Source organism: Mustela putorius, unplaced genomic scaffold, assembly GCF_011764305.1.
Source record: "Mustela putorius furo isolate JIRA1106 unplaced genomic scaffold, ASM1176430v1.1 tig00000275_pilon_pilon_pilon, whole genome shotgun sequence".
NCBI lineage: Eukaryota > Metazoa > Chordata > Mammalia > Carnivora > Mustelidae > Mustela > Mustela putorius.
This window is the reverse complement of record NW_025421341.1, coordinates 26,357,051-26,376,152: the sequence shown is the minus strand read 5'-3', so window position 1 is coordinate 26,376,152 and position 19,102 is coordinate 26,357,051. Positions and strand designations below refer to the sequence as shown.

Sequence of the window (19,102 nt, the reverse complement as noted above, 5' to 3'; positions counted from 1 at the left end):
GTAATGATGGAGGAACGGGTAGCAAAGGCAGACTGGAGTAGGACATCTTTTAGAGAAGTATTGAGGGATGTCTGGGTGTTCAGTCGGTTAAGCAGCTACCTTCAGCTCAGGTCATGATCTGAGGGTCCTAAAATCTAGCGCCTACACCAGGCTCCCTGCTCCACGGGGAGTCTGCTTCTCCCTCCCCCTCCGCCTGCCACTACCCCTGCTTATTCTCTCTCTCTCTGACAAATAAATCAATCTTTAAAACAAATCTTTAAAAAAAAATTTTTTTTAATTAAAAAAAAATTAAAAACTGTTGAGTGTTGAATGAAATCAAATAGGAAACAGAAATTAAGCAAGGGAATCTGTATGTTTCTCAGCTTGATACAAAACAGGCTTGGGGGGGGATCCTAAATTTTTTTTTTTTTTTTTAAATTTTGTTTGTTACCATACAGGTTTCTGGAGTAGAATACAGTGATTCATCACTTACATACAACAAACAGCCAGCACTCATCACAACCAATGTCCTCAATGCCCATCACCCACCTAGGCCATCTCCCACCCACAACCCTCCATCAACCCTGTTTGTTCTGTATCCTTAGGAGTCACTTATGGCTTGTTTCCCTCCCTCCTTTTTCAGAAACAGGGTTTGAAACATGCACACACAAAAACACATGCATAAATACACACATATACTAGTCTTGGCGCTGCCGTCAGTTACTATGAGACCTTGTCTAAGTCAATAAATTGTTAATTTTCTTATCATTAATGATGCTGGAATTCAAGTAAACCTATTTTAAGACTAAACTGTACTGATGCCAAGCACTCCCAGATCAATCTTGGGAGTACTGGCAATCATCAAATATTGAAGAAGTAAATGAGCAGAGGAACCCAGTTCTAGCCCTGTCGTCTATACAAGACACTCTTCTCCTTTGGTGGGGGCGGGGGGAGGTAGGTAGTCAAGAATTGCCATGCTTTAAAACAAAACAAACAAACAACAGGAAGATTTCTAAGGTCCATTTCCAAAATTCTAACATTTTCCAATCAATTCATTTTGAATCATGTGAATACACTATCTTAACAACAGCAAAAATACTTTTTAACATACAGTCGAAAGACAATATGGATGGTCTGTGAGAATATGCCAGTGTTTGATGGACTGATCCAACAAAGACAGAAGGGCTAATACCTGGGTTAAATTTCCTGTCAAGTTCAGAACTACTTCAAGCCAACCAACACATAGAGACCCACACACGTTTTAATGCACTGAGCAAGGTATGTTTTCATATATTCATCCTGACCTCTTGCATCTCTAGCCATGTAAGAACAAGAGCCAAGTACTGCTAGATGGTACACTTATTTATGCAGATAAATGTATAAAGTCTAAGGTCTACACAAAAAAGCAGCTCAATCTTTTTACACACCAGAATGTCCCTTCACTCTTATTTGGGGCAGTCAGGCTTAACAAATAAAAACAGAAGATACCCAGTTAAACTTGAATTTCAAATAAACAATCAACAGATTTTAGTGTACATATATCCCAGGCAGTATCTGGAACATGTAGTAAAAAAATTATTTGGTTTTTATCTGAAATTCAGATTTAACTGACTGCCTTCTGTTGTATCTGGCAACCCTAATCCCATCCCCAGTCTACCACGAAGTGTGACAATTAATTAGGATGACAACCACTCTGGGTTGCCCCAGACTTTGGGGTTTCCCAAAACACAGGACCTTTCAGTACTATAACCAGGAAGTTTTAGGCAAACCTGTCACCCCACAATTAACCATCTCATGGAACAGGCAAACAATTTACAGCCCGGATTCTACCACTAGTTAATTTTGATCTTTTGTTTATGAAATAACTTTTCTGTGCCTTATTTTCCCATGTCTGTCATCATTTATCTAATCTGCAAAATTTAAAGTGAAGATAAAATGGAATGCAGAAAAAAATAAAGGACTCTGGAAAATGCAAAGGCAATATAAGTGCTAGTTATTAGTATAGTTGGTTTAGGTACAAATTTCTGTTTATGTGTAATTTCAAAGCAATTTTACTTACAGAGTTTAATTTACATACTTTATATAATCTACTGAAGGTACTATCTATCACCTGCAATACTAATTTGCATATAAAAACGTTCAATAGACTTGTTCCTTTTAGACAATAAGCTCTTGGTTTGATGCTGGCCCTCCCCACTTACTCATTATGTAACAGGGACAATTCCCTTTAACATTCCAGAGCTTCAAGTTCACTGTAGAACTGGGGAGATGGTAATAATAAGCCTCACAAAACTCCCTTTGGGAACAAAGAAAGCAGGTGAACACACTCTACATAAACTACAAAATACAATGCATGTGTTGGTAGCACTTTAAATTCACTTATGCCAAACTATGTATACCAATACCAGTATTTTTCTTTCATCGTGATTATTTAAACTCTAACTGATTCTGAAGATACTTAAGTCAAATGTATGCTCACTGAGACCCTAGGCCATGGAGCCAAACAGATGGAGTCTGACACTTAGTTCTACTACTTACTAAACGTCACCTTAGGTCAACTGATTTTCTAAGCCTCAATGTCCTCACCGGTAAATGTGAAGAGTGTAAAAAGACCACAAGGAGTACTCAGCAGCTAGCACGTGTGAAGAAGGGTGGTGTGTCTGCTTCACAGGAAGCACTCCAGCCTCAGCTGCGGGTTGCCATTACCGTTTCAGGCATTTAATATTCTAAAGGTTAGAAGAACCCAAAATCATAGATCCACCCATAAAATTCCTTACAGAATAATAAGAAGTAAAGAGAATAAGGATACTTAGCACATCTTGCATTTGGAATTGGTGTGATTCCATTTAGCATCTCTAGTTCACTAGTAAACTTTGAGGATTTCTCTCCATGAGCTTCAGTTAGATAATGACAAATTTATTTTTGTTTAGGAAAACATTTATGAAGAATACTTTTTTCTCACAGCTATTACTCCATACTAAACTTTAAATATCCTGGGATTTTATGACACAGAACTACTGGATCCCACTTTGTGGATCCTACCCAACACCTAAAGGTAAAGAACGCATGTGTGATGTAATTCAGGACCAACTCTGTTTAACCAACTCAATTTACCAGACCTCCATACCCTTAAAAAAGAGTTGATCCTCAAAAGACTTCCCTAACTCTCAGGGGTTTTATAGTCTTATCTACTGCTAATAACCTCATGCCAAGACCCAGCAACACACAGGGGAGTCAGAAGTGGTTCTGTTGTCCATTCATCAATCCTATCATGTGGTAGATCCCCAAACACCCCCTACCCAGAAAACTCACACCACATGCATGGGCTCTCTGAATCATGTTGCTTCACCTTCCTTATCTAAGGCAAAAACCTATTACTATTCTTTCTACTCACTTTCCAAACCACGTAACTCCCCTTATTATATCCAAAAGAAGTGACATGGAATCCTCTATATAGAAGTGCAGCTTTTTATCCTAGAATTTTGTTTAAGGTTAATCCATTGAAGGGAAATGAGGGAAATGGTATGTTCAGTCATCATTATACTATTCAAATGGTTGGGCAGAAAAACTAAACCTTAGGAGCCCTACTTCATAGCACTACTTTGACAAATTCATCAGTGTGTCCTATCCAGCCAAGAAGTAAATGCCCTAACTATATTGTAACAATACTGAATAGGACCATTTAACCCTCCGTAGTACTAATTCCTTACTTATTCCAATTATCTCCAAAATGTTCATGAGAGCCACCTATATAAATATTTCAGAACATGAACTATTCGATTATATAATAACATCAGCCTAGATGGTTGGTACTTGAAGGTCTTATTAGTAACTTCAACTCAATCCAGGTAAGTACTTTATTTAGTATTACATGAAACTAAACCTAGGAGAGTAGATTGGTTGATGGCTCAATTAACAACTTCACTTTTGAACTTAACTATTTTCTTCCCTACTTTAAAAACAGAAAATGAAATTAAAGAAAATTCAAAGGCCAGAGGCTAAATAATTGCAAACATATGAAATATGTCAGCAAAAGTAACATGCTTAAAATAAGAAAGAACACTTTTGAGGAGACAGTTCAGGTAAATTCGGTCTTTGAGAATGTAGAGGGATTAACATGTCAAAATTAAGATTTTCAGGATAATTTTAGTCTACACCATCTAAATCTATCCAATCTATATCTATACTTAATTTAAAGAATTTATAAATTGTTCAGTAAGATTCCTTAGCTATTTCCTTATTTTTTCCTCAACCCTCCCCAGCCCAAAAGCCCTTTCTCTCTATCTTGGCATACTGTTAAGAACAAAGTAAGGTGAGGCCCCGATGGCTCTGTCAGTTAAGCTTCCACGTCTTGATTTCAGCTCAGGTATCATAATCTCAGGGTTGTGAGATCAAGGTCCCATCAGGCTGGGCATGAGCTTGCTTAAGATTCTCACTTTCCCCTTCTGCCCCTCCCTTACCTTTCTCTCTCCCCTGTTTAAAAAAAAAAAAAAAAAAAAAAAAAACTTTAATAATATAAAACACAAGAACTGTTAAGTACATTGTAGAAACATATAATTACAGGATAAATAACCTGCATCACAACCAACATTGTATCAACTTCGTTATCTATATTATCTAAACCTCAAATAGTTAAGAATAAGGTTTAAACATGCAATACTTCCTTAGTGAATACTTAGTCTTTTGCTGTTTTTCACTCTATTCATATAATCTTATTCTATTTTTCCTTAACTCTTTACAGAAATTTTCTTGTTCCCATCAACTATTTTACTGCTAATATAGCTTTTCCGGAACAAGAGCTATGAAGACACGGTCTTCCCGTCTCTAATCCAGTCTCCAGTGCGCCCAGCTTTCTGGCCTCTTGCAGCTTTTCTGTAAATGTTCAAAAACCTAGATTGTGTTTTAAAAATAGAAGGCACAAGAAAAAGGAATCTTCTAGCTTCAACAGCTATGAGAACTATCTGACCTTACTCGAGGAAATCGTTTTGAGTTAAGCCAAAAAAAAAGAAAAGAAAAGAAAAAACACCAGCAAACCTGCTGCTGTCCTCATCTCCTTCCAAACTTCAAATCTAGATCACTTTCACATGGGAATGAACAATATTCTGAATAATTTCTCTCTACTGCATGGGTATATGCACCGATAACCCCTTCTGCTACCACCTGAATGTGCAACACTGGATAAAGGTGAGTTTAGTCCTGAAGGCCATCAGAACTTGTCTACTCCAGGAAATATTTAAATATAAACTACCAGAATCATGAACAAAATACACTTTAAACCAATATAACTGAACACCAAGAAAAAAATAAGAATAATGACTTACTGTGCATCTCTAACAGTTAAGACACTAAACAATACCTATGGTAATGGGTTTACATTCATTCATGTACAACTCTATTTGTTAATGTTCTTCTTCAAATTCTACAGACCCTTTTACAGTTGACTAATGCCAACAGCGTTAAAACAAAACTTTGTAATCAAAATCTGCTTCTCTAGATTTTTTAAGGAGCCCAAAATACTACACTATGACCATCACAAAAGGACATGTTCACATGCACATCCGTTCAATTTTTCCATCATTTCTGAAGTCACAGGCCTTCTGAATACGCACAGTTCCCCACATGGAACACCATGCAGTTCTAAGTTTTAGAATACAAAAGATACTGAGTTCCTCAAATCCTCTGTTACATTCCCTTTACTTCCCAATATATTAATCTATATAAACGACAAATGTCCTTTCCCTTTTTGGGGTGCCTGATCAAGTCTAGACAAACTAATGAGAGATAAAGTTACTTCTGTCACTTTGCCATAGCACTTTTTCCCCAGGAACCACTCACCACTTCCTCATCCCCTAAGTAGATGTACGAAAACTCCAAAACCACTTCCCTGTCTACCCCAATCCAGCCAAGCCTCTATGAAAGAAAAAACTGACTGCAATCATCTATAAAAATGCCTTACTATTTAATACCCATTATTTGATACACAGTATTTTTTTTTTTTCAGGTAGGCTCCATGCCCAACGTGGAGCTTGAACTCACAAACCTAAGATTGAGAGTCACACGCTCTACCAATTAAGCCAGCCAGGTCCCTCTACACGGCAAATTACCTTTGCAATTTCAATTACTTTGTAAATCTAAACTCTGCTGGGCCATTCTTAGCTAGAAATTCCAAGTCTGGAGTTTCCAAAACCCACTAAGCACCAAAAGAAATTTGTAGAGAATCTACTGTGTTCCAATGTATTCACTTAGTGACTTCAAAGCATGCTTCATGTGGCTAAATATACAATTCAAGAAAATGTAGGCAAAGAAATGTCTAAAATAAAGTGAAGGCACATCAACAGACAAGGAATCTTCTCTTTCCATCACACTTACTTCATTACAAGATGGTCAACTCAGATTTGCACATAAAAAGGACTAGAAAGACAAACTCCAAACTGGTAAGGGCTGGTCCCCTCATAGAAGAATCATGGGAACAGAGAAGGAAGTTACCCTTTTACTTACAGACTCCTAAACTGTTTAGTTTTTAATAATAAATATAATATTTACTTGCATTCTTTTAAAAAATCCATAGAAAACAAAGATTACTCAATTTGACCAATGTGGGCAAAGATGGGGGGAGGGACAAAAATTCTGAAATGAAACAGAAGATAAACGTCAACACTCATGATTCTAATTGATAAAAATGCTTATTGCTTGCTTTTATAGTCTCAAAGCATTTTATCAACATGGATTATTTCCTGTAACAGTTCTGGAAAGAATACAACCTGCCATATTCTAGCCCACCACACCATGAGTAATATGCAGAACTTGCTGTAGGTTAACAAAAAAACCCACTGCTGTTTCCCAGGCCGGGAACCTACAACTTGGTTAAGATGTTCAGTTAGGAATTTCAAATAACACTAACACAAATTTAAAATGACCAGCACATTCTGAAATGGCAATACCACTCTAATTAGTGCTAAACACAAAATCGATTACTGTGTTCAGAAACGCTCAGATACTTAAAAATTTGAGAAAAGATCAGTGATATTGTTGAATAACATGGCTTAATGTTCCAATGCATTTGTATTCAATTAAAATTAGTATAAAAGCTATCTTCTCCTAACTTTCATAATTCTATAATCACAAAGTGGGAAGAATTAAAAAAAAAAATTGACAGTTTAGACACACTCGGTTTTAACTTAAAACAGTTTATGCTTAATAGGAGTATTCTGTAGTTAAAAAATTAACTTTTTACCAGCTGACAATGGTAGGAGGTGCTAGTACCTTCAAAATACATGCCTTTGATTCACTACCTGTCAAAACAAAAAAAGACAAACATTACTACTTGTAGTCTAATCCATCAGAGCCAAATGATCAACCTTTTCCTGGAGATACTTTTACTTCCAAAAACTCAGAAAATTTTCTGCTTTTTTTTAAAAACATCATCTATCACACTAGCAAATGACATTTTATCATTAACCTTTCATCAAAAAAAATCTTATTATGTATCCCTACACACCTATTAGAATAGCCAAAATCTGAAAATACTGGTACCACCAAATATTGGCAAGAATACAGCACAAGAGGAACTCATTAATTGCTGGTAGGAATGCAAACTACATGGCCACTTTAGAAAACAAGTTTGACAGTTTCCTAGAAAACTAAACCTATTCTTTACATTATGATCCAGCCTCCTGGATGAACTGAGTCCTCCTGGTATTTACCCAAATGAGCTAAAAGCTTATTTTTAATTAAAAAAAAAAAACCTACATAAAAATATTTATATTGGCTTTATTCATAATTGCCAAAACTTGGAAGTAACTAAGATGGCCTTCAATAGGTGAATGCATAAACTGTGGTACATCCAGACAATGCAATATTATTCAGCACAAAAAGAAATGTGCTATCAAGCCACGAAAGACATCGAGGAAACTTAAATGTGCATTACTAAAGGAATGAAATCAACACGAAAAGGGTACATATACTTTTTTATTCCAACTCTGTAACATTCTGGAAAAGGAAAAGCTATTGAGGACAGTAAAAGGTTGCCAAGAGTTAAGAAGGAAAATGGGATAACAGGCAGAGTACAGAGGATTTTGGGGGTGGTAAAACTGTCATTATGTATTTGTCCAAACCCATGGAATGTACAACACACAGAGTGAGCCCTCAGGTAAAATAAGGACTCCAAGTGATAATGGTGTTATCAATATAGGTGCACTGACTGTAATATATGTACCATTCTGGTGTGGGATTATTGATAATGGGGAGGCTATGCATACTTTAGATCAGAGGTATATAGGAATCCCCCTGCCTTCTGCTCAATTTTGCTTTAAACTTGGAACTTCTCTAAAAAATAAAGTCTATTAAGAAAAAAAAAAGGTACAACCAAAATTTTGAAGGCACATATTGAGTTTCTTCTCTCATAATGGTAGTGGTCAAGAAGAATAATTACTAAGATTTATAAACAGTATTTCACTGTGTATACAACACTTTTATCCACTTATCTCAATTTTTTTTTTTAAGTTTATTCATTCATTTGACAGAGAGAGAGAAACAGAGACAGAGAGAGTACAAGCATGGTGAGAGGCTGGGGGAGAGAGAGAAGCAGACTCCCCTGCTGAGCTGGGGGCCTGTCCTGGGGCTGGATCCCAGGACCTGGAGATCATGACCTGAGCCAAAGGCAGACAACCATTTGAGCCACCCAGGTGCCCCTCAACGATTTTTTAAATTGCTTGTGAAGCAGGAAGGTTTGCAGTCATTACAGGCTTAAAAAAAAATAATTTAACATCAGCCCAAACTCACAGGGTCTGTAACTGGACTTAAGTATTTCGACAAAATTTAGCATATCACTACTCATAATTAACTTCCTTATTCCCTGTCAAGGCAGCCAAATATACTTTAAAAAAAAAAAAAAAAAAAAAAGGAGTAGGCCTTAAATCCAGATAACCCTGGGTCTAAACCCCCCAGTCTTTCTCATTTGTTTAGAGTCTTCTAAACAAATTCATTCATTCATTCATCCATTTATCTATCTATCCATCCAGGTAGGGGGAAATCTTACAAATTTACCTGCTATTTCATATGCCAGTTTCCTCATAAATAGGGATGACAATATATATATATATATAATTCATATCCAGAATATTTGTTGAATTTCTATAAATAAAATACAACTCAGTAGAAAAAATAGGCTACATATGTCCATGGGAAAAAAACCTAAACACCCATTAACTATGAAATTGTCTCACTATTAAACACAAATGGAAACATTATCATTTCCCCCATCAAATTTTTTTATTAGAATAAACGGGGCACCTGGGTGACTCAGTTGATTGGGCGGCTGCCTCCAGCTCAGGTCATGATCCCAGGGTCCTGGGATCGAGCCCCACATCAGGCTCCCTGCTCAGTGGAGAGGCTGCTTCTCCCTCTTCCCTCTGCCTGCCACTCTGTCTACTTGTGCTCTATCTCTGTCAAATAAATAAAATTTTTTAAAAAAAAAGGAAAGAAAAAAACATCACAAGTATTGGCAAGGATATAGGAAACAAGAGTGCTCTTGGCTTTGTTGGGGGAAATGCAGCCACTTTGGAGAGCAATTTGGCAGCATCCAGCAAAGCTAAGGATGTAAATTCCTACGACCTAGAAAACGCCTCCTAAAAAAAATTTGCCCTGGAGAAATTCTGGCACATGTGCATATTTTATTTTGTTAATTAACACGAAAGATCCTAGTATTTAACTGGCCCTTAATAAATGCTGAATCTCCTCAACAACTAGTTAGTGAATGAATGCCTACTCGGCTCCATACCCAATGCTATCCACTCTGGAAATGTGTCCATAGGCCTCAAAAAGCTCCCAGGACCAAGTACTGAGATGACAAAAACTACTGGATAAGGAGACAGGCTGTATTAAGGAAACAGGCAAATGAGGTCTTCTGTAAGAAGGCCAAGGAAGGCTGACTAAGAACTGATTTATTTAACTAAGAACTGAGTGGATCCACAGATTTTTGGCAGAGGACACAAGAGAGGAAACTACAGGCAATTAAAATAGCATCTGCGAAAGCACAGAAGCACTGGAGAACTCGTAAGTACCTGAAAGCAGGCTGACAGATGACCCCAGAGGCATCAGGCCCTAAACCCTGGAACCAGCAAAAGCTACTTTTCTTGAGAAAAGATCTTTGTAGATGTGTCTGAATTAAGGATCTGGGGATGAGAGCGCAGTATGGGATTCAGCTGGTCCCTAAATGCCACCACAAGTATCCCTGGAAGAAAGGCAAATCTGACACTCCGAGAGGGCAATGGGAGGACAGAGCAGAGCTGTAACATGCTGGCCTCGAAGTCTGGACCCAGGCCACAGAATGCAGCAGGCCCAGCAACTGAAGAGGCAAGAACAGGTTCTTCTCTGGAAGGGGCAACACTCTGCCGACGCCTGATTTCAGCCCAGAAACTTCTGGCCTCTTTTAACTGTAGGATAATCAATTTCTGTGGTGCTAAGCCACCAAATCTGCAGTGTTAGAGCAGCTCTGAGAGGAAGCAAAGGCAAGAGCTCACTGGCACTGCCCTCTATGCCATACTAAGTGGTTTAGATATTACCCAACTCTCTAAAGAGCCATCCAGATTTGTATGCAGAATAGCCACCCCTCATACGGTTAAATCTCACACCAGTGTGGGGAATTTATTGATGGAGGCGGCGGGGACTAGAAACAGAAAAATCAGAATCAAAAATCCAGAGAGAATATGAAGTTCTGGATCACCAGACATTTGACAAAAAAACCCATCACAATGAAAGACAGAGATGAAAACTGAAGTGGGGGGAACTCGATGGAAACAGTCGATGCAGGAAATAGAAAGAATACTTTAAATACATGTGACCCATCTTCCAAAAGATAGGAGAGGCTATTAAATTGATGAAACAAAACTGGGGCACCATACAGGATTAAAAATAATTAAAAAAAACTCTTGGAGGCACCTGGGTGGCTCAGGGGGTTAAAGCCTCTGCCTGTGGCTCGGGTCATGATCCCAGGGTCCTGGGATCAAGCCCCACATCGGGCTCTCTGCTCAATGGGGAGCTGCTTCCTCCTCTCTCTGCCTGCCTCTGCCTACTTATGAGCTATCAAATAAATAAATAAAATCTTTAAAAAAAAAGAAAACAAAAGAAAAGAAAAAGCTCTTGTTAAAATTAAGAAGAGCACCTGATATTAAATTTAAAAGTCAACAGATATATTAAGAAAAAAAGGCTCGGAGTATTTTCCCAGAAAGGAAAGCAAAATCAAAGAAGTAGAAAACAAATCAAAAAAGATTTTTAGAAGGTTATACCTGGGGGGCAGAGGGCTATAGGGAGTCTGGGGCTCTGAGGGTTCCAACAGTCCAGGCTCAGCCACTCACCAAAGGCAGAGAGACAAGTGATAAGGAAATAAGAAAGAAAATATATTTCAGAAAGCCCACACCAAGAGACAGCAGGCTGATGTTTTAAAGACTGCCTCCAAAGTGCTGAAAATACTTCCAGGTTTATATAGGAAAATGTGCGACAAAGGTCAGTGCGTATAGGCAGGTGGGCAGTCAAGGTCAGGTGGATCGTTGTCTTGGGATCAACCACACAGGTAGGTCTTGCTGGCTCAGGACAGTCCTTATTGCTTGAGAGGGGCAGTTTCGGTTCCCATCAAGAGATGTTTTTTTTTTTTTTTTTTTTTTTAAAGATTTTATTTATTTATTTGACAGAGAGAGACCACGAGTAGGCAGAGAGGCAGGCAGAGAGAGAGAGAGGAGGAAGCAGGCTCCTGCTGAGCAGAGAGCCCGATGCGGGACTCGATCCCAGGACCCCGAGATCATGACCTGAGCCGAAGGCAGCGGCTTAACCCACTGAGCCACCCAGGCGCCCGCCATCAAGAGATGTTTTGTGCGATGTTTTGTACAAGGTCTTTTGCCTGAGTTAAAGAGATAAGCTGGAAAGAAAAACTTAATTAGAAACTTTAAGATAAAAATGTAAGTAGTGAAAGTCCTTTTTCAAGGTGCTGAATTAATCCAAAAGATCAAGAGAACAAGTTCCACTAAAAGGAGTTCTAGAAAGAACGAACAAAGAGAATGAAGAGGCAGAAATTACTGAAACACTCGGCAATAAATATCCCACAGCTGATGGACGCTAGTCGTCAGACTGAAAGGGCCTGCAGAGTGCTAAGCAGATGAGTGGGGGCCAAAATAACTTACCTCTAGACACAGCTTTGTGAATTCTCAGAGCACTTAGTTTAAGAATATCCCAAAAGCTTCAAAACAAAACAAAAACAAAACTAGCTCACCTACAAATAAGTAAATTGTATAACTGATCAATACATAAGGATACTTTTCAGAGTGAAAGCAGGTGCTATGAGATGTAATTTGAAAGTGTCCCAGACAAACCTGAATGTACAGTCTCCCTTCCTATGAAGGAGTAAGAATCATACTGGCCTCAGATGTCTGCAACCCAGGAAGGCTATCAAGAATGCCTTCAAAGTTTTGAGGGAAATGAATTTTAAACTAGAATTCTACTTCTAGCTAAATTCCTGATGAACTGCCAAGTAGAATAAGAAAATACTCAGAGATGTAAAGACTCGGGAAATTCATATTTTGCAAACATACTCTGATGAGACTACCTTAAAAAGTCCTCCACCATGTGCACACAATGACAGTATTTTTAAAGACTATTTTATTAAAACTAGAACTGCCCTACACTTCTGTATTATTTTACAAGAGATAGATCCTACAGGTTAAGGGGTTAGGGGCTTAGTCCCGCAAGACTATTCCCCACTTGCTAGTCATGAGTCACCAGCTGGTTACAAACCAGGGATTCCCACAATCTCCTCCCCAAATTCAATAATTTGCAAGAATGGCTCACACAACTCAGGAACACCCATTACTTACATTTATCGGTTTATTATAAAGAATACAACTCAGGACAGCCCAAGGGAAGATATGCATAGGGCAAGGGATACAGGGAGTAGGAGACACAGCAAAACTTCCAAACCAGGTGTGCCACTGTCCCAGCACCTGGCCCAAGTCACCAACACGGAAGCTCAACGAACTTCGCCGTTCATGAGTTTTTATCTCCAGCCCCCTCACTCCTCATAGGAGGTTGATGGGTGGGTCTATAAGTTTTTTTAAACATTTTATTAATATATAATGTATTATTTGTTTCAGGGGTACAAGTCTGTGATTCATATATTTTGAGTCTATTTTTGTGTGCAGTTTAAGGAAAAGGGTCCAGTTTCATTCTTCTGCATGTGTCTGTCCAATATTCCCAACACCATTTGAAGAGACAGTCTTTTTTCCATTTGACTTTTTTTCCGCTTTGTCAAAGATTAGCTGACCATATAGAGTTGAGGGTCCATTTCTGGGCTCTCTCTATTCTGTTCCACTGATCTATGTGTCTGTTTTTGTGCCAGTACCATACTGCCTTGATTATTACAGCTTTGTAACAGAGCCTGAAGTCCAAAACTGTGATGCCACCAGCTTTGATTTTCTTTTTCAATATTCCTCAGGCTATTCAAGGTCTTTTCTGGTTCAATACAAATTTTAAGATTATTTGTTCCACTTCTGTGAAAAAAGTTGATGGTATTTTGATAGGGATTACATTAAATGTGTAGACTGCTCTAGGTAGCATAGACATTTTCACAATATTTGTTCTTCCAATCCATGAGCATGGAATGTTTTTCCATTTCCTTGTGTCTTCTTCATTTCTTTCATTAAGTGTTCTACAGTTTTCGGAGTATAGATTCTTTGCCTCTTTGGTTAGATTTATTCCTACATATCTTATGGTTTTGGGTACAAATGTAAATAGGACTGACTCATTAATTTCTCTTTCTTCTGTCTTGTTGGTGGTGTATAGAAATACAACTGATTTCTGCACACTGATTTTATATACTGCCACTTTAAGGTCTTTAACCTAATGGCTGGGTCCTTCAGGTGACCAGCCCCATCCTGAAGCTATCTAGAGAACCCCATCCTAAGCTGTTCATTAACATAAACTCCGGATGTGATCAAAGGATGTATTTATGAATAACAGAAGACTCCTATCACTTGGGAAATTGCCATGATCTCAGGAGCTCTGTGCCACTAGTGGGGACAAAGACCAAATATATTTTTGTATTATGCCCAGGATTCTGTTATCATTCTCTTATTAGCAGTTTAACTGGGAGGGAAAGGTGTGATCATGTCAGTGTATGCATTTAAAAAAAATATATATCCAGAGCTCCAGGGTGGCTCAGTTGGTTAAGCAACTGCCTTCAGCTCAAGCCATGATCCTGGAGGCCCCAGATCTGAGTCCCACATCGGGCTCCCTGCTCAGCAGGGAGTCTGCTTCTCCCTCTGACCCTCTCCCCTCTCGTGCTCACTCTCTCTCTCAAGTAAATAAGTAAAATCTTTAAACAATAATAGTAATAATAATATGTATGTTTAAATAAATAAAAAAGTATAAAAGGAAAGTATCAATTATCAAAATTTTTTTTTAAATTTATTTATTTGACAGACAGAGATCGGAAGTAGGCAGAGAGAGAGAGAGAGAGGAGGAAGCAGGCTCTCCGCAGAGTGGACAGCCCGATGCGGGGCTCGATCCCAGGACCCTGGGATCATGACCTGAGCCGAAGGCAGAGGCTTTAACCCACTGAGCCACCCAGGTGCCCCCAATTATCAAAATTTTTTAAAAGATTTTATTTATTTATTTGACAGAGATAACAAGTAAGCAGAGAGGCAGGCAGACAGAGAGAGGGAGTAGGCTCCCAGCTGAGGAGAGGGCCTGATTGCAGGCAGGATCCCAGGACCCTGAGATGATGACCAGGAGCCAAAGGAAGAGGTTTAACCCACTGAGCCACCCAGAAGCCCCACAATTACCAACTTTAAAAGGAATGTCATACACACAAAAGAAAACTTCTTTAACTTAATATATCAGAAACCAATACCAAATACGAAAAGTATTTTACGATTAAAGTAATATATATCAGAAACAAACACCAATTACAAAAGGTAATTTCGATTAAAGGCAGGAAGGCCAGCTGTAACCATCATTACTGGATTTTGTTAAGAAGGCTCTAGCCCTTATGACCATTAGCCACATGTAGCTACTGAACACTTACTTGGAAGTATGTCCAAACTGTGCTCTAAATATAAAATATACATAGAATTATAAAGCCTTAGTATGGAAAAAAATATAAAACATCGCAATAATTTTTATGTTGATTGTATGTTGAAATAGTATCTTGGACACAAGTAGTCCCCCCCCCTTTTTTGGGGGGGGGGGTACATTCCAAGACCCCAAGCAGATGCCTGTAACCACAGATAGTGCTGAAACCCACAGACACTATGTTTTCTTCTATACATACATACCTATGATAAAGTTTTATTTATAAATTAGGCACAGGAAGAGATTAACAATGTTAAAAAGAAAAATACAAGCCTGAAATGGCATCAACTTAAGCCAAATCACTGTATACAGACTTAATACCTAATCTTGCAATTTCGACCTCAAGAAATGTAGTCTTAATGGGTCAGTCAGGAATTTTCTGAGCCCCATCAATGAGGTATGTCATTGGGGCATTCTCCACACACACCCCAAAGAAAGAGTACTCTGCGTAAGACTCCCTGCCATCCCCATAAGGGAAGGTGATTTTCAAGAGAACAATCGTCTTCTATTGTGCATAACTTTCTCACCACACCCTCTTCCACCTCTTTCTACGACTCCTTGGATCTCCCCCTCTACTTGCTAGATGGGATGCTGGCCAAGTCACGATCATTTAATAAAATCCATTAGGTCTTCAAATTTACCTGGATGGATTTTGTTTTTAAACAGCAGCAATAGAACAATTTTAACAAGATACTGTAATAAAAGGTCAACTATACTGCAATTAAAATAAAAAGCTTAATAAAAAAGTTATATGAATGTACTCTCTTTCTCAGAACATTTTACTGTACTATACTCCCCCTTCTTGTGATAAGAGACAATAAAATGCCTAGGGGATTAGATGAAGAGAGGTGAAGGAGTGGATGTTGTGTGGCAGCCTTAGGCTCCTGCTGACCTTCTAAGAAAGGGACAGGAAAAGGGGGGCATTTGCTTCTGGACCACAATTGACTGAGGGTAACCAAAACTACAGAAAGAGAGAAACTGCAGATAAGGGGGTACTACCCTATGCTGGATTAAATAAAATATATTCAAGTTACTTGTTTCTTTTCACTTTATTTAATATGTCTACTAGAAATTTAAAGTTATATACACGGCTCATTATTTGTTCCTCTCACTGCATTTCTTTTAGAGAACACTGCGGGAGAAAAATAAACAGTATGAATACTGGAAAAGGAGAAACAGAATCTTCATTATTTGCATATGATTGCCAATCTGACAAGAAATCCAAAAAGAATCATTGAAAGCTATGCAACCAGAGACAGAATTCACTAAAGAAACACATCTAACAAGGTAACAAACACCTTTATTATCTCATGAAGCCTATTTGAAATCAGTAACAAGAAACACAAAGCTATAATTAATCACCTACAGGTAACGTGCCTATCTGCCGACATCACACAACATAAACATTATTAACTTAAACATGCATAGAGTCAGCTCTCAGTTATCTGTAAGCAAACTACCCATGCATCAAGAGCAATTCCCTAATACTGACTCATGTTTCTGGGTTATATACCATCCGAATTTCTACCATATAATATTCTGATACATGATATCATGTAAAAAATATACAGTTTAAGACTTTTACAAACTGGGGTGCCTGGGTGGCTCCATGTTAAAGCCTCTGCCTTCGGCTCAGGTCATGGTCCCAGGGTCCTGGGCTCGAGCCCCGCATCAGGCTCTCTGCTCAGCAGGGAGTGTGCTTCCTCCTCTCGCTCTGCCTGCCTCTCTGCCTACTTGTGATCTCTATCTGTCAAATAAATAAATTTTTTTTTAAATACTTTTACAAACTAACTCAAACATTACACATGCCAGCTTTACTATGTCCCCATTTTTTTAACAATTTTATTTATTTATTTGAGAGAGAGATCACAGGTAGGCAGAGAGGCAGGCAGAGAGGTAGAGGGGGAAGCAGGCTCCTGCTGAGCAGAGAGTCCGATGTGGGGCTCGATCCCAGGACCCTGGGATCATGACCTGAGCTGAAAGCAGAGGCTTATATGTCCCCCATTTTTCAAATGAACTTGCAGAGACATGCTCCTTAAATCCAATAACCTTCAATCCATTTCCCCGAGCCAACTAACCCAAGCTCTTCAAACTCATCCCAAACTCAACTCATCCCCAAAGTTGCCCCCAAACTAATAAGCCTCCGAACAGGGCCTAGTTTTTTTTATCAAGGAGCCCACTCACTAAACTTCAAAGATCACAACAAGCCCCTTTTGGTAAAAATTACTGGCATTCCAAACACATGTACCTTTAATATTGTGTATATGTACTTTGGTCCTAGCATATCATAAACCCTATGAATCATGCATAAAATGTAGAAATTACTATAAAGAAAAAGTTTCTAACATTTCTTCACTGCACCGCAGAGATGGGATATATACACACCTGGAGCACAGGTACCCTGCAAGGCAGACCTCACCCTGATCCAAAAGAAACTGAAACTCAGAGGTTAAGAATTTGCTGTGGTCACAAAACTAAAATGAGGCAGAACTAGATTTGGGGATTTAAGTAACACTGTGGTCACAAACCTCAAGCCCTTCGTCACTCCTCTCTACCACACCAATCTCCTTCCTTACACTTGGGGTCTCATGAGCTCCCTCTCTGACCTTACACCCCACTTCCAGTCAGTTACTATCTCCCACAACCTTCCCACCTTGAGATGGTACCAAATAAACAGGTATTCATTTTATACCTCAGAAAAGTGATACACAAACTAAACACTAAATTTCTAAGAAGAGTGCTATGCTGTCAAAATAAGCATCGGTCCACAAAGACAGGCCTAGTTTCAGGGCAAATGATGAATACAAATTCTTAGACTCTAGCACACTAGCAAATGGAAAGTTACAATACAAAGGCAAAAGCACTTGGGAAAATATTCACAGTGGATATGTAAAAAATAGTAATAATGACCAATGTATTATGGTCCATGTGGCATAATTTCAATAATGTCAATCTTGTTTACATTAAAATGTCATCATCTACAGTTCTAAGATTAATTAATTTTAGTTCATTCTGGTCTCCTATGGAATTAAAATAAACTCCATATTTCAACTTAGAAAGAAGTCCAGAGATCAAGTACGGAGATCAAGTCAGTCTCGAATGGAAAAAGAGGAATTTCTGGTTGTTTTACTGTTACACTAAAAAACTCAAGATTGGGGCACCTGGGTGGCGCAGTGGGTTAAAGCCTCTGCCTTCAGCTCAGGTCATGATCCCAGGGTCCTGGGATTGAACCCCACATCGGGCTCTCTGCTCAGCATGGAGCCTGCTTCCTCCTCTCTCTGCCTGCCTCTCTGCCTACTTGTGATCTCTGTCAAATACATAAATAAAATCTTTAAAAAAAAAAAAAAATCACCAGGGGAAAAATATTAAAAAAAAAAAATCCCCAAGGTCAAGATCTAGAATGAGGATTACTGCAATCCTGATGAAAGTAAAGTGAGTAAAAATAAACTTCTGTGGCTGAAGAACTTTTTATAATGTTGGCCAAAATAACAGTGAATATTTTACAACCCAGAAACATCAATGCAGAAACATGAGCTGTTACATATCTACAAAATCAATATAGAAAATAATTTTCAAAAGGTTAACTATATCAGTGTAGCTAGTATCTAATAAAACTCATGCAAATACCCCAGTGAATTCCAAGGAGTAAACACAAAATAAACTCAGAGAGGGAAATGCACAAAGCTAATGAAGTTTTAGAGAAACCAAAGAGAGAAATATGGCATAGATAACAAAAAAGCAGATCATAACACTACTGAGCAAGAAAGGATTACAGGCAAGGAAATCCAAACTCCAGAAAAGCTAATGGTGTGGAGAATGCCACAATGCCAGGCATAACAGTCATCATGGTGGCACAACTGGAAACAACTTTAACAACTCAGAGCCCACATGTTTCTTCTCACTTTCTGGCTGCTCAATCTCCATTCCTACTCCTAGAACCTTCCATGCATTCAGCAACTACTTTCTGAATTGAAGGAAACAATGAATAAATGAGATCATCTAAGTT

At 38.5% G+C, this 19,102-nt stretch overlaps 1 protein-coding gene across 3 annotated transcripts in view; it reads right to left on the bottom strand.

Moving 5' to 3' along the window:
- The window catches only part of ACSL3 (acyl-CoA synthetase long chain family member 3), a 64,807-nt gene that overhangs the window by 36,915 nt on the left and 8,790 nt on the right, over positions 1-19,102 (bottom strand). The window contains exon 2 of one of the 3 annotated variants that reach the window (XM_004762903.3): positions 7,214-7,271. The exons of 1 other annotated variant lie outside the window; for it this stretch is intronic. The gene's annotated coding sequence lies outside the window, so the exon portion shown is untranslated. The remainder of the gene's footprint in view (positions 1-7,213; positions 7,272-19,102) is intronic. One more of the 3 variants, XM_004762904.3, reaches the window with a different exon arrangement.